The sequence below is a fragment of the Ranitomeya variabilis genome, chromosome 6 (genome assembly GCF_051348905.1).
Source record: "Ranitomeya variabilis isolate aRanVar5 chromosome 6, aRanVar5.hap1, whole genome shotgun sequence".
NCBI lineage: Eukaryota > Metazoa > Chordata > Amphibia > Anura > Dendrobatidae > Ranitomeya > Ranitomeya variabilis.
The window spans coordinates 476,469,864-476,492,239 of record NC_135237.1 but is presented as its reverse complement, the minus strand read 5'-3'; positions in this window follow the sequence as shown (position 1 = coordinate 476,492,239).

The window sequence follows — 22,376 nt, the reverse complement described above, 5'->3', positions numbered from 1 at the left end:
TAATTCCCAGTGGTATAAAATTCTGTGACGCAGCTGTGGTGTCAATATGATCACTGCACCCCAAAATGAATTCATTCAGAGTTGTAGTTTGTATAATGGAGTCACTTAAGGATTTTTTTGCTGTTCTGGCAACTCAGGGGTTTTCCCAGTGGGCCTTGACATACACAAACCACACAGTAAACATCACAGTAAAATCTGCACTGTAAGGGCTCATACTCACATGCGAGAAACTCGGATGATTTTCGCACGTCAATGCTGCACCCGACACTCAGAAGTAGAGCGAGCGACTGCATGTATTGCTATGCGGCCACACCCTCCTTCCGATCCGAGTGCCGGGTGCAGTGCCGGGTATTGACGTGCAAGACTCATCCGAGTTTCTCGCATGTGAGATTGAGCCCTTATGTGGTGTTCCTTCCCTTCTGAGCTTTGCACTGTGCCTGAAAAGTATTTCCTGATTACATGTAGCACATTGGTGCACTCAAAAAAAATGGATCTCAATACGTTGTAAAACAATTTTCCTAGGTGCCCTTAGAAAAATTAGAAATTTGAGGCTAAAACAGTATTTTTGTGATAAAAAATGTAATTTATTTTTTCTTTACCACTCAATGTTATAAAATTCTATGAGGCACGAGGGGTGTCAATATGATCACTACAATCCTACATAAATTCATTGGGGAGTGTAGTTTGTGCAATGAGTTTATATATGCCAGGTTTCTGTTGTTCTGGCATCCCAGGGGCTCTGCCAATGTGATATGGCACCCTCAAATCATTCCAGTAAAATCTGAACTCCTTCCCTTCCAAGCCCTGCCGCATGCCCAACCAGTAGTTTTTACCCACATATGAGGTATCGGTGTCCTGAGGAGAAATTGCACAACAAATTGTATGGTACAATTTCTCCTATTACCCTTATGAAAATGCACAATTTGGGGCTCAAAAACAATTTTGTGGTGAAAATGTGTTTTTTTTTCATTTCACGACTCAACATTATAAACTTTTGTGAAGCACTTGGGGGCGAATATGCTCACCATACATCTAGATAAGTTCTCTGAGGGATCTAGTTTCCAAAATGGGGTAACTTGTGGGCAATTTTTACTGTTTAGGCACATCACGGGCTCTCCAAATGCGGCATGGTGTGCCCTAATTGTTCCAGCAAATTTTGCATTCAAAAAGTTAAATAGTGCTCCTACCCTTCTGATCTCTGCAGTGCACCCAAACAGTGGCTTTTCCCCCACATATGAGGAATCGGCATGCTCAGGAGAAATTGCACAAACATTTTTAGGCTCCATTTTTTCCTTTTAGAAATGCTTGATTATCAGGATAATACAAAAATATGCTCACCAAAAAATTTATACCATTAAGAATTAACTTTAAATGTAACTGTAAATAACCAACAAACATAACAACTAGCCAGGCAACCGAAGAAAAGCTGACCTATAGCAGGCTATCGTATCAAAAAAGGGGGATCGCTTTCGGGTGTGTCTGATTCACCCTATTATACCCTGAGTAGACCCTGCCTCTCAGCAGAGATTGGCACTTTTTTTTGTACGCAAATTGGCACCCCTTCAATGGTGGGTCACCCTAAAAGCAACAGGCCTGGAGTTATTTTTCATCTTGTTGGTTGGCATTAAGATGCTGGCTGTTGGTATTCATTTTTTCTCATCCCTGTCCCCTATGTATACCAGACTACTTCCTTGTGTGAAAACTATTGTGTAGAGTGTAAGGTTACCAGTCCTTATCTAGGCAGATGTGTTTGTAAATTTGTTTGCTATACATGTTATTTATTAACTATTTTTTCTGACATATATCTCTGATTTAAGGGCAAAAGAATTCAAAATTTGAAAATTTCTAAATTTTTAAATTTTTTTGCCAAATTCCAATTTTTTTTACAAATAAACACAAATAGTCATATCAAAGAAATGTTACCACTGTCATGAAGTACAATATGTCACGAAAAAACATTCACCGAATCAGTGGAATCCATTGAAGCGTTCCAGCATAAGTGACAGTGGTCAGAATTGTAAAAATTGGCCTGGTGATTAATGTGCAAACCACCTTGTGGTGTAATGGCGTTATCTTAATGTGCTTTCAATAGCACGATAGCTGAAAAAAACCACTTGTCTGAACAAACCCTTAGAGAGGTGTCTGAATGCCAGTATAAGTAGTTCCCGCCTATAGTATTTGAAACCTTTTTCTCCTATACAGAAGCTAAGGATTACTGTATTAAAATGCAATTTATAAAGCATGCTGCCTTTGGAAAACATTTCAAGGACCCAAAAAATATTACAAAATATTAAAATGCCAAGAAAATCACACGTGTAGTGGTTTAATTTTACATCTGTAGTACATTTAAGCGTTTTCTATTGATTTACAGCCAACATTTGGCTGCAGAGTTTTTGCTGAAAAGTGGCAAATGTCAGAAAAATAATACTGTAAAAAAAAAAAAAGTTTTTGCAAAAATCAGTGCTTGTGAATCGATCTTCAATACTTCTCGCCCAGTGTTTTTTGCATAGATAGCCAAGCAGAACTACAGGTGCAAAACGTCTGAGAAAATAGAGAATGGTTAAAAAAACAGACTGGCCTGCCCATACACAGAGATAGAACCTGATCCATTATATTATATAATTGCTTTCTTTGTGATATTAGCTATGTATTTTGCTGAAGTAAGCAGTGTAAGCAATGTGCTTAACCGTGCAGTAAAACAAGAAAAATGCAACGAAAAGATTGCGCACACCTTATAAAATGCAGCGTATAGAAGAATTGCCTATTGTTTTAGCATTGTGTGTGTCATTAATGCTTCTGTAGGATGGTTTAAAGGCACTTCTTTCTTTCTTTTTTTTCAAAACACTTACAGCGGAGTTAATGTGTGCCAATTAAGTTCAATTCATTGAATCAACAGTTTTTAGTTACCTGTTCCTTCAGGTAGAACAGTGGCTGATATTCCTGCCCTTTCCCAGGCTTCTGCGCAGAGACCTTTGCAGCCTGAAAACAGAAGAGACACCTGTTTTCTGAGCACAGGAGGCTAGCACCTGAAATCTTAGGAATGGGCCAGCTATTGAAAAATGGGCTTTCGATAAGGCAGTCACTGTGATAGGCAGCGGAAATTTGATAATGAAAGAAGATGCCTAATAGATTAATCTGGTGAGATTTGCCAAAACACAGGGTTTTCTGGAAGATTGTCCACACTTGCAATAGGAACCTCTTTGTCTTACGAAAGTCCCCACTTATCATTGTAGGTTTTATCTCAATAAGAAACATAATGGTTTACTTGTTTACACGCCGAGGAGATATATTGAGAGCAGGACGTAGGAGCCGTGAACTCCCTCTTATTTGAAATATTTCCAGCATTCAGATTATTAGCAGAGACAGAACAAGCTCTCGGACACATAAAACATTTATGTCTTATTTGCAAAGGCCAATAATAATGTTATTTCATCTAGTGGGAAAATATTTTACTTCCTGCTCAAAAAGTTTTGGATAAGAAATGGCAAGTGCTTTTGTAGACTTCATGCATCAGCCTTCAGTGCATGCGCGCTTATTACTAAGTACCATGTTTACCTAACCACTTGTTACAAGGAGAAAATATTTTGCATACAAGTCGTTCTTCTAGTCATTATTTTCTGACTGTTTTGTAATATTACATTAATTACTTCATAAGACATTATATTAAATGTTGTAGACTTTCAAACAATGATTTAAAAACCAGATATGTTGAAAATTGATTTTTTAAATTGTTTTAACGCCACTATTAAAAGCTAAGTTTTTATATAACAACAATTAACCCCTTCCTTCAACAGCCATTTTTTTTTGTTTTTTTTAAATCTTTTTTTCCCCTTCTTCCAAGAGTTACTTAGGTTGCAAAAAGTCCTAGGTCCATCAAGTTCAACCTTTCTCCACCAATTATACATTTTGCCACTGAAGTAACTATAAGGCCGGGGTCACACTTGCAAGTCTCTCGCCTCAATACCCGGCACTGCCGCCGGCACTCGGGACTGGAGCGTTCAGCTACATGTATTTCTATGCAGCTGAATGCTCTGGTCCTGAGAGCCGGGTATTGAGGTGAGAGACTCGCCCGAGTTTCTTGCATTGCCCTCGCAAGCGTGACCTCAACCTAACCCACAATGTTCTGAGGAAATCATCCAGCCCTTTTTTAAAAGCTGTTATAGTGTCTGCCATTACTATCTCTTGTGCTCACAGGCATTCCACGTTCTGATTGCTCTAACTGTGGTTTCTTCCACCAGTAATGAGTGCCCCCTAGTCCTTAGTATGGTTTTAAGAAGGAATAAGTCATGTGCCAGTTCATTTTATTGAGCACACATCATTTTATATGTGTAAGCGAGTTTTATTTTTTATTTTTCTATTGAGATACCATATGAGAGCTTTTTTTTTGTTGTGGGATGAGTTGTAATTTTGAATGCCACCAATGTCTTCACCGTATAACCTATTGCAAAACTGAAAAAAATATTCCAAAGCTGTGGAATGGAATGATAGAATGCCAAAATTCAGCCCTATTTTTTATTATTATTTTATTATTGTTTTATGATGTTCATTGTGCAGTAAAAAACAACATGATTTTCCAAGTCAGCATGAATATGAAAAAAAAATCTGAATTTTGGGGAATAAAATGTGGTTTGTGTTGACATTTTCTTACTCATTTGCTTTTTGTCTATGGAGCTTTGACAGAGCTTGTTTTTTGCATGGCAAATTGAGGTTCTTATTGATGCCATTCTAGGCTACATATGACATTTTGATTGCTTTTTGTAACATATTATTTAAGATGGTGTGGTAGCAGAAATCATACAATTCTGGCATTTCAAATCTTTTTTCTTTACAACATTTTCCATGTGTATTATTTAAATGGAATCTGTCTGTAGGATCAATGCTCCTAAGATGCCTACATAGGCACGTAGGTCATAGAAAGCTGAATATAATGATACCTTGATATCTGTGATTCTTTGTTTTATTCCAAAAAAATCCATGTTTTTATTATATGTAAATCACAAGTTAAGATCTATGGGCCGAACATACAGTTGAGTGAAAAAGTGTTTGCCCCCTTCCCGATTTCCTATTCTTTTGCATGTTTATTACACTTGAATGTTTCAGATCACTAAACAAATTTAAATATTCGACAAAGATGACAGAAGTAAGCACAAAATGCAGTTTATAAATAAAGTTATTTAATGTTAAAGGAAAAAATAATACAAGTATAAATTAACTGTGGTTTATCACAACTTTGGGAAGCTGAGTTCAAAATCCCTAGCTACATCCAGGCCTGATTAAAGCCACACCTGTTCTCAATCAATAAATCACTAAAATGGAACCTGCTTGACAAAGTGAAGTAGACCAAAAGATCCTCAAAGGCTAGACATCATGCAGTGATCCAAAGACATTTTGAAATAAATGAGAAGCAAAGTATTTGAGATCTAACAGTCTAGAAAAGGTTATAAAGTCATTTCATGCCTCTGCCATAAGAAAGAGACTGGGCAAAAATGGCCTGCATGGCAGAGTTCCAAGACGAAAACCACTACTGAGCAATATGAACATAAAGGCTCGTCTCAGTTTTGCCAGAAAACATCTTGATGATCCCCAACACTTTTGGGATAATACTATGTGGACTGACAAGACAAAAGTTTAACTTTATGGAAGCTGTATGTCCTATTACATCTAGCGTAGAAGTAACACAGCATTTCAGAAAAGGAACATGATGCCAACAGTAAAATATGGTGGTGGTAGTGTGATAGTCTAGGGCTGTTTTTCTGCTTCAGGACCTGGAAGGCTTGCTGTAGTGAATGGAACCATGAATTCTACTTTCTACCAAAAAAAGTTTGAAGGAAAATTTCTAGCCATCCGTTGGTGACTTCAAGCTGAAGCACACTTGAGTTATGCAGTAGAACAGTGATCCAAAACACACCAGCAAGTCACCCTCTGAATGTTTTAAGAAAAACAAAATTAAGACTTTGGAGTGGCCTACCATAGAATTATAGAATGATAGAGTAGGAAGGGAACTCCAGTGTCATCTGGTCCAACCCTCTGCTCAATGCAGGATTTACTAAATCTTCTCAGACACATGTCGGCCTGTGTTTGAAGACTTCCATTGAAGGAGAACTCACCACCTCTTGTGACAGCCTGTTACACTTGATGATCACCCTCACTGATCTTTGTGAAAATGAGAATAAAACTGATCTCTCTACAGTGTGACATGCCTTCAAATATTATAGACAGCTATTAAGTCTCCTCTCAGTCTTCTCTTTTGCAAGCTAAACATTCCCATATATACAAGTGCTTCTCACAAAATTGGAATATCATAATTAGAATATCAGCAAAAAGTTAATTAATTTCAGTTCTTCAATACAAAAAGTGAAACTGATATTTTATACAGAGTCACTACAAAAAGAATTATCTATTTCAAGTGTTTATTTCTGTTAATGTTTATGATTATGGTTTACAGTCATTATCTCAAAAAATTAGAATACTTTATGACACCAGCTTTAAAAATGAATTTAAAATCTGAAATGTTGGCCTTCTGAAATGTATGTTTAGTAAATGCACTCTATACTTGGTCAGGATTCCTTTTACATCAATTACTCAATGATTGCGGTGTGGCATGGAGGCGATCAGCCTGTGGCACTGCTGAAGTGTTATGGAAGCCCAGGTTGCTTTGGTAGCTGCCTTTGGCTCGTCTTCATTGTTGGATCTGGTGTCTCTCATCTTCCTCTTGACAATACCCCATAGATTCTCTATGAGGTTAACACTAGGACTACTGGACTCGTGACCCCGCCTAGAACTACTGAAAGGAGTCATTTTGACTCCTTGCTTGTTTTCGTTTATTTTTAGAGTTTCATTTGTGGTTATTTATTAATAATTATATTTTTTGTAATGTATTATTATTGTGAGATCCAACAGTAATGCTTTTGATTGTTTTTTTTTCTGCTTTTCTTATTTTTCTACAGAAAATAACAATAATTATAATAGACGTTTTTCAAACATTTTTTTTTATTCAAGTGCACACATATAAACAACAACTGAAGAACAAAAAGCAGAGAAAATGTAGGTGGAGGAGCATAAAAATGAAAATATGGCGCAGAATTCACCTTCTAAACATTTGGTGTTTCGCATTTTAGGCATTGCCTTTGATTTATGGCAGTACATTGCCCACACAAAGACTTACCACAAGTCTTACAATTGCCGACAGATCTATTTTTCTTGCACTTTTCTTTGATCTGGCAAAATTTTGTTTGAACCATCACTTCTGAACATGTAGAAACTTGGGACGTGGAACCCTTTTCCCTATCTGTGACATAAGGACCACTCAACTCTCTCACAAGCGTTTGCAAAAATGCCTTGCGTGACATTTTTTGGTGGGTAATCTCCTTGAATATTATACATGCATTTATACCCGCAAAGTCTAAGGCATTTTCAAATGCATGAACAGGCCATCTCCTTGTGGATGTTCGTGTGGTATATTTTCGTGCCATCTGATCCACTACATCTACTCCATATTTTGTTTCATTGTAAAACTTTACCGTTTCTGGAGTTTTTTTAGCGGAATCAGACGCAACACCAACTTCTGGATGGACGGAACTCAAAATGACAACATTTTTGTTGGGCTTTCCTTGATATACTGTAAGTGTAAAATTGTCTTCATTTCTAAACACTTTAGTGTTGTACAATTCCTCTTTCATCGATTTTATTTCTTTAGGCACTTCTCGCCTTATCTTATTCAGTGTTCCCACGATGGTTGTTCCTTTGCTTTTTAGCTGTTTAGCTAATTTTACTGAAGTAAAATAATTATCGGTTGTAACATTGCGACCTTTTTTCAAAAATGGGTCCAATAACTTCATTACCACATGGTCAGCTAAACGGTCCTCAGCACGGCGTGTGTCATCTTTGCCTAGATAAGGGAAGCCATTTGCCAGATATTTGCTCTCCTTATCAACAGCTAGCCAATATTTGTGGCCATATTTATCTGGTTTGGAAGGCATGTACTGCGTGAATGGACACCTAGTTTTGCTTGGGAAAAGTTGCTCATCCACCGTTATGTATGGGCCAGGTTTGTAACACGCAATACAATTTATAAACCTGTCCCACACAGTAGAAAATAGAGCAAACTTGTCCGTTTGCAGTCTCTCCGATCGAGTAGATTTCTCATCAAATCTGAGAAACCTCATAATTTCAACAAAGCGGTCCCTAGACATTGTCGCTTTGCAAAACGGTATTCCCCAGTCATTACACCAAATACTGCTAATCGAGTGACGGTTCGTGACAGATATTCCACGAGCATAGAATATCGCAATGAATGCATCTAGCTCCTCATCAGATAGAGTAAACTGTAAATTATTGTTTTCCCTGATGAAGCTGCTCCCTAGCAGCGATACGCGTGGGATTTTCCCACCCCCTACATCTTGGCCCTGACATGCATGAGTGATGCCGGTATATATTTCTTGGCTGCCTCTATTCTGAGGCACCGTTCATTGCAGGTTATTTCATGCTTTCCCTGTGGTCCACTTTGCCACGCTGACCATGTTACCAGGCTTCAGGTCGTATTTATCTACCTGATTTTCTTCTTTCTTTTTTCCATTGTGGTTCCCAGGGGTGGTTTGCAGGCTTGCACGCCGCGAGCATTATTCTTCTGCGGCACTTGTTCACCCTTTCAGGGCCAGTGACATATTTCAGTACTTTATAAGCCATATGCTTATCTTTTTGGCACTATTCAGGACACATATAGGGACGCCTATCATGTGGTATTTATAGGGCTTGCTTTGGCTATTTGTATATTTGTTGCAAAGTTCATGCTGATTTACCCCATACTATGTGATACTGATTTATGTATATTTAGTCCATTAGCTCAGGACATATAGCGTGTGTTTGCACATTTTTTGCCAATTACAACTGATTGATGTTTGGGGGTGTTTTGTACTTATACTGTTTTTAATTGATTTTATGGTTGTAATGTGTTTTTGCTTGTAATAATAAAAATTGTTCTTTACATTTTTTCATAAAAATTGTAGCAGGTGTGCATGTTTCATTGCATGGGTTCTTTTTCTTTTTTTGATTCCAATTGCTTCTCCCATGCTTAATGTAGCACCCTGCTGTTTCATTATTGAATTCTTCATATCGTAAGTGGTGCACCCGCCATTATTTTTATTTTCAGTTGTTCCTTACACACCTCTTTCCATGGGGGTGTTTCTTCTCCTTGGCGGGTAGCACACGGTTTATTGTTTATACTCCAGTGGGGAGTTTTTGATAGTTATACAGATACATTTACTTGTGGTCAGTTTATTATTTTTGTTTGTTACCGGTTGTTGCTGTGTTCATTGCCATGGACTGGGAGGCTAGAGAGGCGGCATGGCGTTCCCAATCCTCTAATATATTTTCTAATTCCACACCAGTAATTAATGATTCAGACTTTTCCAAACTTTCTTCAGATTTAACAACGGCCAACAAATCAGCAGTGCGCCTGTGGTGGAACATTAGAACCCTGGAAGAATATCTAAGGGTGGGAATAGTTCCACGTGGTTTACGTGTACAAATTTTTCCAGCCTGGGAACCATCTTCTACTTTCCAAACTATATGGGAAAAAGGACTATTACAATGTTCTGGCATCATAATTAATATGCTTCTCGAGCATGATAGACAGCTCCTTGTATCCACCAAACAAAATATAAGAGATTTGGAAAGTAGACTAAGTACTTTTGATGAGGCGCAATTGGTTATGCCTTTTAAATTGAAACTCAGAGATACAATAGACAAATTTGAGAAAGAGGTTATTGATCGCAAACACAAAAAATTTCAGAGAGATCGGACAGATTTTGATAATCAGAGGGCTTTTCGTTGGAGGCATTCAGGCAATTCTCGCACAGTCCAAATTTTTCACCCTTCATCTGCAACCTCTGGGACTTTGACTGGTGCTACAAGCTCAAGTGATTTTTTGTCCTCGGGAGGCAGCGACCTCGATACAGGACCCGACGGGGCCGAAAACATCAGAAAGCTAAGAAAGCGCCAACCCAATCGGAGGGGTCCGACCTCACCTTATCACCGACCGTACAAGACCAGATTGCGCTAGATACATCTTCAGGTGCACACCTTTCTGCTACTACGGTTGAGGTACAATGCTCAACATTACAAATCATGAATCTGTCTGATTATACTTTGTCACCGGCTGAATGCTCTGTACTACAGAGGGGTTTGTCATTCTCTCCAACTCAAACCTCGGACAAATTTGATCTTGTGAAAGATTTATATTTATTTTGCAGGAAACTCATCCTACAGGTCATCCATAAGCAACCAGATACCATCCAAACGTCATCTTCTCAAGATCAGCAAGTTTTCCAGGACCTCTTGGACCTATTGGATGAAAATATAACTACAACAGGTAGGAAAAAATTTCCATACAAAAATAAATCTACCACCGCCCCTTCCTTCTCTTTGGTTCCAGCGGTGAAATTCTTTTTTGAATTAACAAAAAGGGATATTCTCCATCTTCCCTCCACAACTGGTAATGTACATAATCTTTCTGTACAGGAGAGAAAAGCTATTAAGTCTCTGAAAAATAATAACTCCTTTATTATCAGGGAAGCTGATAAAGGTGGGAATGTGGTGCTATGGCCCACCCATCTTTATCTAGAGGAAGCCCATAGACAGTTGAACAATAAACAATTCTATGTCAGGCTGCCTTCGGATCCGACTGAGCTTTTTTTGGGGAAACTGCATAAACTGATCAGTCAGGCAGCTTCTATGGGCATCATTACAGCTAGCGAGAGGAAATTTTTGTGGTGTGAGAATCCTGTTACATCTACTTTTTACCTTTTGCCAAAGGTGCACAAGGATGTTCTTAAACCACCTGGTCGACCGATAGTGTCCAGCATCGGGAGTATGTGCGAACAGGCTTGCACATACGTGGATTTTTTTATTCAACCTATTGCCGCTGCATTACCATCTTTTATTAAAGACACATCAGACTTTATCCGGGCATGTCATAACATCATTTTGACTGGCCAAGAACTCCTTGTAACTTGTGATGTAGAGTCTTTATATTCCAATATCAATCATGCACAGGGCATCCAGGCATTGGAATTTTTTCTTGATCGTCTTGACGACAGTAACCGCTTACATGATTCATTCATTTTGGACCTGCTTAGATTCATCTTGCACCATAATTTCTTTCTTTTTGACAGAACGTACTATAAGCAAGTGTCCGGCGTGGCGATGGGCGCACGTTGCGCACCGGCTTACGCAAACATCTTTCTTGGATGGTGGGAGGAGACTGTTGTCTTTTGTTCTTCAGGATTCAAAGACCACATCAAACATTGGTATCGTTTTCTCGACGATGTATTTTTTATCTGGGTAGGTTCTGAAGCAGCGTGTGCCCAATTTCTCAGTGAACTTAACAACAATTCATTGAACATTTTTCTCACGTACTCTTGTTCCTCCAATTCAGCTGTTTTCTTAGATCTTCAAATTGCGACTGATGGTGGCAGACTGGTGACAGAGCTTTACCGTAAACCTACGGCGACGAATAATCTTTTGCAATTCCAGAGTTTTCATCCCCTTCATACCCGGACAGGCATTCCGGTGGGACAATTCCTGCGGGCTCGCAGAAATTGCAGTACAGATACAAGCTTCAAGGAACAATCCAGAGATCTGACTATGAGATTTCACCAGAGAGGATATCCTCGTAGGACGATTTCCAAGGCATTTCAACGCGCAAAAGTGTCTGATCAAGCGGCTCTTTTGGTACCACACCCTCGCCCACAGGATTCTTTCATCAGATTTGTCACAGCATACAGCACGAATTGGAACGAGGTGAGACAGATTCTTGATAAAAACTGGGATATCCTTACTTTGGATGCCCAAACATCATCGTGTGTTAGCCCCAGACCGTTGCTGACTGCCAGTAGGGCCCCGAATCTTCGGGACCTACTCACAAGGAGTCATTTTTCAAGGCCAGTCATCAAATTAAATCGAGGTATTCGCCTCCACGGTTCTTTCCCCTGCGGGGACTGTGTCATTTGCCCATATGTGCCTCCGACTAAGGATCATTTTTTTAATCCTTTTGATAAGACTGACCATCCTCTTTATCAATATGTCAATTGCAGGTCAAGCTTTGTCATCTATGCAATTATCTGCCCATGTCGGAAAGTCTATGTTGGCCAAACCTCGCAGGAGTTGAGGAGATGGGCACAGAAACACTTGTCAACAATTAATCTGGCTTCTACGGATCATAAGAAGGGTAAAGGTACCGTCACACTAGGCGATATCGCCAGCAATCCGTGACGTTGCAGCGACCTGGATGGCGATATCGCTGTATTTGACACGCAGCAGCGATCTGGATCCTGCTGTGAAATTGCTGGTCGCTGCTAGAAGGTCTGCACATTATTTGGTCGCTAGGTCGCCGTGTATCGCCGTGTTTGACAGCAAAAGCGACGATACCAGCGATATTTTACACTGGTAACCAGGGTAAACATCGGGTTACTAAGCGCAGGGCCGCGCTTAGTAACCCGATGTTTACCCTGGTTACCAGCGTAAAAGTTAAAAAAACAAACAGTACATACTCACCTGCGCGTCCCCCAGCCTCTGCTTCCTGACACTAAAGCGCCGGCCCTAAACTGAAAGTGAAAGCAACAGCGGTGACGTCACCGCTCTGCTGTTAGGGCCGGAGCTCAGTCAGCGTCAGGATGCAGAGGCTGGGGGACGCGCAGGTGAGCATGTACTGTTTGTTTTTTTAACTTTTACGCTGGTAACCAGGGTAAACATCGGGTTACTAAGCGCGGCCCTGCGCTTAGCAACCCGATGTTTACCCTGGTTACCCGGGGACCTCGGCATCGCTGGTCGCTGGAGAGCGGTCTGTGTGACAGCTCTCCAGCGACCACACAGCGACGCTGCAGCGATCGGCATTGCTGTCGCTATCGCTGCAGCGTCGCTTAGTGTGACGGTACCTTAAGGTCTTGACCCCATTAGCACTTCATTATCTTAAGAACCATGGTGGTAGGCCTAATAATACTTCAATCTTTGGCCTGCAGAAAATTTTCTGCAATGAAAGAGGGGGTGACCGACGCAAACTTCTTTTACAACATGAAGCCCGTTGGATCTTTCGCCTCAAATCCATGTCACCTTCCGGCTTAAATGAAGAGCTGTTATATACAGGATTTCTGGGCTGATTCTTCTTTTATAACTTGGTCTTTTGGGGGAGTGTACCCGCCCTTGGACCCCTGGACTGCATCCCCCTATTGTGTGGCTTTTTGATGACCTTCGAGACATCCTTTGGTTATTGGTAGGGAGATGATTTTCTCCCAGAAACGATATGACTTACCTATTTCTGGACCCGGTTTTCATCTGGACAATGCAGCACGTCTGAGACTCAAGCATTTATTGTCTCATGAACTGTGGTTCTTTTGATTTTTGTTTTTACTTTGTAAACATTTTGTATTCTACATGTGTATATTATTTTTTGTATATTTAATGTGGTATGAGGCTTTTCTTTATTATCAAAACCTTTTTGTGCATATTATGTACATGTTCATGTAGATATTTCAGTTTATTTTGTCTTTTGGCTTATATATTTTCATTACTGAAATGTTTTTTGCATCATCTTTATTATTAATTTCTTTATTTAATTATTTATTTATATATTTTTGTATTTGGTATAATTTATCATATAATAGTTATGTGTGCTTTCTAAAACCAATATGCAGTTTTGCTCCTTGGTTATTATCCTAACAGAACGTATGTGGATTTCATCTGCATCTAAATCTGCAACGCTACTTCTTGTACCTAATATTACCATCTGTCTGCTCTGTCCTATGTTTTGTTGTGCGGCCGCACACTGCGCTTGCTACTTCAATTCTGCTTGAGCATTTTCTCCGGCGGCTCTTCTTTTGGTTCCTGCAAGTGTATCCACCTGCCGGATTTTTTCTGTGTTTGCGCATGCGCCGCTCCTCTGCACTCACTTCCGGTCCTGGATCATGGGCGCAACACACCGGTAAACTATTTTCTTTTCATGTGTATTATATATAAAGCGGACACTTACTCAAATGTGTTATTTTCCCTGACGAAGCTGCTCCCTAGCAGCGATACGCGTGGGATTTTCCCACCCCCTACATCTTGGCCCTGACATGCATGAGTGATGCCGGTATATATTTCTTGGCTGCCTCTATTCTGAGGCACCGTTCATTGCAGGTTATTTCATGCTTTCCCTGTGGTCCACTTTGCCACGCTGACCATGTTACCAGGCTTCAGGTCGTATTTATCTACCTGATTTTCTTCTTTCTTTTTTCCATTGTGGTTCCCAGGGGTGGTTTGCAGGCTTGCACGCCGCGAGCATTATTCTTCTGCGGCACTTGTTCACCCTTTCAGGGCCAGTGACATATTTCAGTACTTTATAAGCCATATGCTTATCTTTTTGGCACTATTCAGGACACATATAGGGACGCCTATCATGTGGTATTTATAGGGCTTGCTTTGGCTATTTGTATATTTGTTGCAAAGTTCATGCTGATTTACCCCATACTATGTGATACTGATTTATGTATATTTAGTCCATTAGCTCAGGACATATAGCGTGTGTTTGCACATTTTTTGCCAATTACAACTGATTGATGTTTGGGGGTGTTTTGTACTTATACTGTTTTTAATTGATTTTATGGTTGTAATGTGTTTTTGCTTGTAATAATAAAAATTGTTCTTTACATTTTTTCATAAAAATTGTAGCAGGTGTGCATGTTTCATTGCATGGGTTCTTTTTCTTTTTTTGATTCCAATTGCTTCTCCCATGCTTAATGTAGCACCCTGCTGTTTCATTATTGAATTCTTCATATCGTAAGTGGTGCACCCGCCATTATTTTTATTTTCAGATCTATTTTTCTTGCACTTTTCTTTGATCTGGCAAAATTTTGTTTGAACCATCACTTCTGAACATGTAGAAACGTGGGACGTGGAACCCTTTTCCCTATCTGTGACATAAGGACCTCTCAACTCTCTCACAAGCGTTTGCAAAAATGCCTTGCGTGACATTTTTTGGTGGGTAATCTCCTTGAATATTATACATGCATTTATACCCGCAAAGTCTAAGGCATTTTCAAATGCATGAACAGGCCATCTCCTTGTGGATGTTCGTGTGGTATATTTTCGTGCCATCTGATCCACTACATCTACTCCATATTTTGTTTCATTGTAAAACTTTACCGTTTCTGGAGTTTTTTTTAGCGGAATCAGACGCAACAACAACATCTGGATGGACGGAACTCAAAATGACAACATTTTTGTTGGGCTTTCCTTGATATACTGTAAGTGTAAAATTGTCTTCATTTCTAAACACTTTAGTGTTGTACAATTCCTCTTTCATCGATTTTATTTCTTTAGGCACTTCTCGCCTTATCTTATTCAGTGTTCCCACGATGGTTGTTCCTTTGCTTTTTAGCTGTTTAGCTAATTTTACTGAAGTAAAATAATTATCGGTTGTAACATTGCGACCTTTTTTCAAAAACGGGTCCAATAACTTCATTACCACATGGTCAGCTAAACGGTCCTCAGCACGGCGTGTGTCATCTTTGCCTAGATAAGGGAAGCCATTTGCCAGATATTTGCTCTCCTTATCAACAGCTAGCCAATATTTGTGGCCATATTTATCTGGTTTGGAAGGCATGTACTGCGTGAATGGACACCTAGTTTTGCTTGGGAAAAGTTGCTCATCCACCGTTATGTATGGGCCAGGTTTGTAACACGCAATACAATTTGCAATAAACCTGTCCCACACAGTAGAAAATAGAGCAAACTTGTCCGTTTGCAGTCTCTCCGATCGAGTAGATTTCTCATCAAATCTGAGAAACCTCATAATTTCAACAAAGCGGTCCCTAGACATTGTTGCTTTGCAAAACGGTATTCCCCAGTCATTACACCAAATACTGCTAATCGAGTGACGGTTCGTGCCAGATATTCCACGAGCATAGAATATCGCAATGAATGCATCTAGCTCCTCATCAGATAGAGTAAACTGTAAATTATTGTTCCTGCATGCTTCTGCAAGCGTACAGTTCTTTATATGTGTCAATATATATGAATCAAAAAATAAACGCCATGCGCTCAAAGGACTATCGATAATGATATTTCTTCTGGCGTATCCTGTAGGGCCAGGTGCTTCTCGAAGAATATTTTGGCTGTCACGCCTACCAGGCAAGTGTTGTCCAATTTCAGCAGGTTTCCATTGAATACCATCCACTGAAACTAGTATTCCTTCAGATTCACCTTCTCTGGTGTTTGTTGTTGCATTACCTTCGCCGCCATCGTTATCTGTTGTTCTTTCATTTCTGGGACGTTTTGCTGATTTTTTCTGTCCTCGACCAGGAGGATGGTCACGAGGCAACATAACTGCATGAGCCCGATCCCCAGTTGATGTGCTTGGAATATCTGGAAAAAGGTTGATGAATATTTAGAATTTTTGTTTTGTAAGGGTCCGTGCACACTGGCTGGATTAGCGGCGGAATATCCGACCGGATATTCTCACCACAATCCGGCCCGTACCTGCCCGCTCAGGTACAGAGCGGAGTTTCATACCTGAAGCTCCGCTCCGAACCCCGGGCTGGAGCCGCTGTCTGGGACGGAGCCATGCTCGCGCGTAAGCAAGCGCTGCTCTGTCCCTGACAGCGGCTCCAGCCCGGGGTTTCCGAGCGGAGCTTCAGGCATGAGCGGGCAGGTACGGCCTGTATTGCGGCAAGAATATCCAGATGGCTATTCAGCCAGAATTCTGCTAGTGTGCACAGGCCCTAACTCAGTGTGTGGAAGAACAAATAAATACACTTATCTACTTACCTTCTGGATTTGTTCCTTCTGAGTCTTCAGATTTACTTGATATGTTCTGAGGAATGAAATCTTCATCACTGTCAGAATCAAATACATGTTCCTGCAATTCGGATTCTGATTCATCCTCCGGTATGGAATGCAAAGTAGCCAGAATATCCTGAGGCTTTATCAAACGTCTTCTCTCCATATTCCTCACAAATTCCATAATTCTATATAGTTCCCTGCTGAAAAATAGAAATGAAATGAAAACTAAAAGAAATAATAACTGTTCTGCCACCTTCAAAAGTAGGTGGGCTGAATCAGTTGACAGACAGCTAAACTATTTCATAACAATTCATACCTGTATGAGTCTTCAGAGCTCATATGTCTGCGTCTGTTCTCTTTGTCTCTTCAGCTGAACTGAAAGTAAAGTTACTATCCAGAATACTGTCTCCTGCTAGGACCTTAGAAAAACACCACCCTTCATTATCATAAGATAAGAGCCTAGAGTAAACAAGCTATTTTGTTCAGCATTACACAGTAATACAAGCAGGTAAAACACAAGGAAAATGTGAAAAGTTGACATATAAATTGAACTACATCTATATGAACATCAGGGTAAATAAGACAGAGTGAACAAATTATGCACAAAACTTTATAGCAACATTTAGTGACAAAAGGACCTCAAAATATAGTAGGGAGTCAAAATGACTCCCTTCAGCAGTTCTTGGTAAATTTTGAAAAAAACGCGCAAATTTTTACCAAAATTATTTATTCTCACAAAATCTTTTTTCACATCATATTTGAGGAAAAGTCACCGAGTTTCAGGCCGGAATTCTGAAAAATGTAGTCACAGAAGAGAAATAAAAAACGAAAGGAGTCAAAATGACTCCATCAGTAGTTCTAGTGTTAAGGTCAGGTGAGTTTGCCAGCCAATCATGTTGTTTTTAAATCAGGTTTTCGTACTATTGGCAGTGTGAACAGGTGACAAGTTCTGCTGGAGAATGAAATTTCCATCTCCAAAAAGCTTGTTGACAAAGTGAAGCATGAAGTGCTCTAAAATTTCCTGGTAGACGGCTGTGCTGACTTTGGTCTTGATAAAACACAGTGGACCTACACCAGCAGATGACATTGCTCCCCAAACCATCACTGATTGTGGAAACTTCACACTAGACCTCAAGCAGCTTGGATTGTGGGCCTCTCCACTCTTCCTCCAGACTCTGGGACCTTGATTTCCAAATGAAATGCAGAATTTACTTTCATCTGAAACAACACCTTGGACCACTGAGCAACAGTCCGGTTCTTTTTCTCCTTGGCCCAGGTAAGACACTTCTGGAATTGTCTATTGGTCATTAGTAGCTTGACACTAGTATTGCGACACTTGTAGCCAATGTCCTGGATATGTCTGTGTGATGGCTCTTGAAGCAATGACTCCAGCAGAAGACCACTCCTTGTGAAACTCACCCAATATTTTGAATGGTCTTTTCATAACAATCCATTCAAGGCTGGCTGCGGTTATCCCAGTTGCTTGTGCACATTTTTCTATCCAAATAGCCAAGAGAATGCTTTATATATAAAGTTAAAACATAACCTTTAATAGCAGCCGTATAAAAACAGTTTTATGGACAATAACTTGATAAAGTGCAAACAGTGCTCAAATTACCAGTGTTGAATAAAAAAATGGTTTTGTCTCACCAAATCAGTTGTTTTCTTTACAGGAGCTTCCTCATACATAAAGGGGAGGGGAAAATATTTACTATACTACCCCAGTCGTGCCCCTGTGTTGCTCCTGCCCTGACAAGGGCAGTCCCCAAGTCAGGCTAAATAATTGTACCCACCACAAATAAGTAAGCTTCCCTACGCATGTCCTCTCCCATAGGGGAGATTCATCACGGGAAAATAAGGGTATAAAAATTGTGGGATATTTTGTTTAGAGAAAATGCCCCTCCATCGGGAGGTAGCTCCTATGTGTCCAATGCACCTAGTTTTTGGTGTGGACTATGGTAAGGTGAGATGAGGGACGGAAATGCTCCCCCTTAAATAGTTTCCTCCTTTCTCTGAGTAATTATACAGCGTCCTACCTTGTTTCTATAAGGTCACATGTGTTGTATGACCGCTAAGATCTTTTTGGCGTTAATGGCGATGTATCGCCATGCTCCCCCCTGTGTGTGTATACTTCCGGTATCGGAGTTGCTCGCATACCGCGCATGCGTCCCACAGCGCGACATGCGAGACCAAAGACCTGCCGGTTATCACTTCCGGTTTACGCTCCCCGGATTGCTCGCTAGTGCGCAGGCGACGTTGAGGGAAGAGATACACAACTTCCTGCTCATAGCGTCGCTGTATCCCTAGTAACACCCGTATTCTCCAAATTAGACGCTACTGCCCAAGCGTTATTATAGTGGATACCCAAGCTAGTTCCCTAGCTCTATCATACATAATATACACCAAGTACATCTATATTAATGATGTCAATGCCTGTTGTTATTGCGCATACAGCGTTTCACTATTGGTGTTTTCGGACTGCATGTTGGTGCATATATAGTAACCAGTAGAATGGCCAATTAGGCGCTTATGCTGCTGGTTAACTGAAGTATATGGATAATTAGGAGAAGGTTGCTAATGCAACTACGGAAGCATATATGTTTGTATCATGGATACATTCGGGCCTTGTATCCTGAAAATATTTAAATTTTACCTATCAGGTACAGGGTTCTCACTGTTAGTGTGTATTAATACCATACACTCACATTTCATGGTACCACCAGTAAACCCCTGCCCTCATGGTTGCCCAAAATATGCGCTATCTATATGACAACACCATACTATCTCCAAAAAATCCATTTTAAACTAAGGGCAGATTGATACCAACAATGAAGATTTAATCCATGAGGGGTATCATATCAGCGCCGCTATAATAATCAACGTCAAAAAAATCCCTTCAACAAGGATTAGAAGTTAGAACTACAGGTAGTTAATCTCTCTGATAGAACGATCAGTGAACCAGAGATGATGGTATTGAGCCAGGGGCTATCATTCATCCCTGCTACTGATTTTTCTATCTTTGACTGTATCAAGGATATAAATTTATTTGTTAGAAAACTGAGATGGCACAAGTTTTTCAAACAACAGAATAGGAAGATATGTGCTGGCTTGGACATTCCAGTCGATATACTCCGGGATGTACAGCTCTTGGCCAATCTGGATCAATCACCGTCATCTCTAACTGGTCAGGGTCCATTTACATCTTTGAAAAAAACTAGTACCAAGATGCCGCCAGCCGGTGGCGATGTTTCTGCCAGATGTGTTCCTTAATTTAACAACTGATGAGATCAAACAAAAGGAGGGAGTGCATACCAGATATAACTTAACAAAGGAACAGATGGAAGCACTCCATATTTTGGAAAGGGACACATCTATAGTGGTGAAACCCTCTGATAAGGGGGGAAATATAGTCATAATGAATATAGATGGGTACAGAGAGATGTGCCTTTCTTTGTTGAATGACCCAACAACATATATCCGAGTTCCGAGTAATCCGACGGAAATAACAAGGAATTAATTGAAAAATATCCTTGATGGAGCTAAGAGTAATGAACTAATTAGCCAGGAAGAATATGATTACCTTCTCCCTAAACATCCGGTGGTGGCGACCTTCTATGCACTTCCGAAGTTGCACAAGGGGGTTTGTCCCCTTAAAGGGAGACCAATCGTATCAGGTATCGGGAGTATAAGTCACAACGTGGGTACATACCTTGATGAGATACTCAGACCCTTCGTGAGTTCCTTACCATCGTACGTTAGAGATACAGCCGACCTCTTAAGTAAACTAGATAACATCAATGTGGAACCAGAAGTACTCTTAGCCAGTATTGACATTGAGGCACTTTATTCATCTATCCCACATGAATTTGGGATTAGAGGTGTCAAACATTTACTAGCTACAAGAGGTCATCAGTGTGTCCCTCACAATGAGTTGGTTATCTCCCTCCTTGATTTTGTTTTGCACTGAAATTATTTCACCTTTGATGGTAAAGTCCTCCACCAGCTCAGGGGCACTGCCATGGGCAATCCATGTACGCCAAGTTATGCTAACTTGTTCCTGGGCTGGTGGGAGGACACCATCGTATTCTCTGAGAAATTCATGCATCTGACGAGTAATGTGGATGGGTCAGATTCATAGATGACGTTTTTATCTTATGGCGGGGTACTGTGGTCGAGTTTCAGGAGTTTATTGACTCACTGAATCAGAATGAGATGGGCCTAAGGTTCACATATGAGATTGATCCTAAAAGATTGGCTTTCCTCGACGTCCTGATTACAAAATCGGAAAACGGGGACGTCTTAGAAACCACCATTTTTCGTAAACCGACCTCTACTAACTCTCTACTAAAGTGGGAAAGCCACCACCCTTATTCTTTGAAAAAAGGTATACCTAAGGGTCAGTACCTGAGGTTAAAAAGGAATTGTTCAAATGCAAAAGATTTCAAAATCAAGGCGGATGATTTGCGCCAAAGATTCCGTATTAAGGGTTACCCCGATTGTGTACTCAGAGAGGCATTCAGACACGCGAATGAACAAGATACGAGGGGACTAATGGTACCCAAGAGGAGAATCGAGAACCCGGATGGGAAAGCTCGACTCATCTGTACCTTTGATAATGGGGCCCAGATGGTCAGGGAGGTAATCCAGAAACATTGGGGTATCCTCCAGATGGATGAAGACATAAAAGACTTTGTAGGTGAAAGACCACACATTACCTATAGAAAGAGCCGGACAATAGGAAACCGTCTGGTATGTAGCCACTTTGTTACACCTGTGGCTAGCGGAACTGGTTATCGGCTAAAACCAAGGGATGCTATCGCTGTGGTGAATGTATCGCCTGCGAGCATATATTGGTAGGTAAGAAATTTGAGGGCATTAGTGAGTGTTTTGAGATTAGAGATTACATCAACTGTAAAACCAAGGGTGTCATTTACCGTATTACTTGCAGATGCGGCAAGGCCTATGTAGGTAAGACTATAAGAGAATTTAGGAGGAGGATTGTCATGAATCCCCAATGGCTAGGGATAGCACAGGACAAGCAAAGTATAATAAATATCGGACGAGCTCTAGGGTGATGGAACCTGGGCTGACCGCTGCCCTACGCCTGACAAACGCAACTAGAGATAGCCAGGGAGCGTGCCTACGTTGGTTCTAGACGCCACGCACCAGCCTAAGAGCTAACTAGTACTGCAGAGAAAACAAAGACCTCACTTGCCTCCAGAGGAATTAACCCCAAAGATATAGTTGCCCCCCACATGTATTGACGGTGAAATGAGAGGAAGGCACACACATAGAGATGATGTATATAGCTTTAGCAAATAGAGGCCCGCTGAAAACTAGAAAGCAGAATGACACAAAAGGGGACTGAGCGGTCAGCAAAAAACCCTAATCAAAAAAAAACCATCCTGAGATTACAAGAACCCATGTGCCAACTCATGGCACATGGGGAGAACCTCAGTCCACTAGAGCAACCAGCTAACAAAGAGACATTCTAAGCAAGCTGGACAAAAAAACCAAACAACTGAAAATCAGCACTTAGCTTATCCTGAAAGATCTGGGAG